Raw genomic sequence first — 1,084 nt, forward strand, 5'->3', positions numbered from 1 at the left:
TGCATCACTTGCTTTGTGTATTATTGTTGTTATTATTATTATTACATTATTATTGTTATTGCTATTATTATTTTATTTCAATTATTAAACTGTTATCTCAACCCACGAGTTTTTTCTCACTTCTACTCTTCCAATTCTCTCCCCCATCCCACTGAGGGGGGGAGGAGTGAGTGAGCAGCTGTGTGGTGCTCAGTTGCTGACCGAGGTTAAACCACAACACCACCTCAAAATGTAATCAAGGCTAGCCCGGTGCCAGAGCACAGTGAGGGCCAGCTGCTTCCTAAGGGCCAGTATCTCCCTGGGCCCAGGGAGTCAAGGGGAACCCCAGGGCTGGCAGGGCAGGGACCTTACCAGCCATCTCACCACCCCACGAAGGGAGCAGGGCAGGTACTGGCAGGGGGTGAAGGAAGGGCAGCCCCAAGTCCAGGGCATCTCACAAATCTATGAGAATGGGGCAGGTCCAAGATCAAGCCAGGAAATCAGCCCACAGGTCAGCATCGGTAGGGTCTATGGGCTGGAGACCAGCACTTCTAGGTAGGGGCCAAAGGCCCACGGCTGAGCTTAAATGGAGCCCCTGTTCCCATGGGGGAGGGTGGCCGTCCATCACATGGGTGAGGGTCCCCTATAAGGCTGATCAAAGCCACTAAGGTTGATTAGTGCCCTACCAGGAGATTACCAAGAAGGGGTATTTGAGGGAGATGGAGACCCTCTTGGTGTCCTTCTGCTTGACTTGCTCCAGTTTGTCAACATTTCTTGTGTTCGGTGTCCAAAAATGCACGCAGTAGTACTCCAGATGTGCTCTAACAAGTGCTGCATAAGGCGGGATAATCACTTCCCTTAATCTGTGCTTGTGTTAGTATAGACCAGTGTCCTGGTTTCGGCTGGGATACAGTTAATTTTCTTCCTAGTAGCTGGTACAGTGCTGTGTTTTGGATTTAGGATTAGAATAATGTTGATAACGCACCGATGTTTTAGTTGTTGCTGAGGAGTGCTTACACTAGTCAAGGACTTTTCAGCTTCTCATGCCCTGCCAGTGAGGAGCTGGGAGGGGGCACAGCCAGGACAGCTGACCCAAACTGGCCAA

This window comes from Aptenodytes forsteri, unplaced genomic scaffold (assembly GCF_000699145.1).
Source record: "Aptenodytes forsteri isolate BGI_AS27 unplaced genomic scaffold, ASM69914v1 Scaffold69, whole genome shotgun sequence".
NCBI classification, from domain to species: domain Eukaryota; kingdom Metazoa; phylum Chordata; class Aves; order Sphenisciformes; family Spheniscidae; genus Aptenodytes; species Aptenodytes forsteri.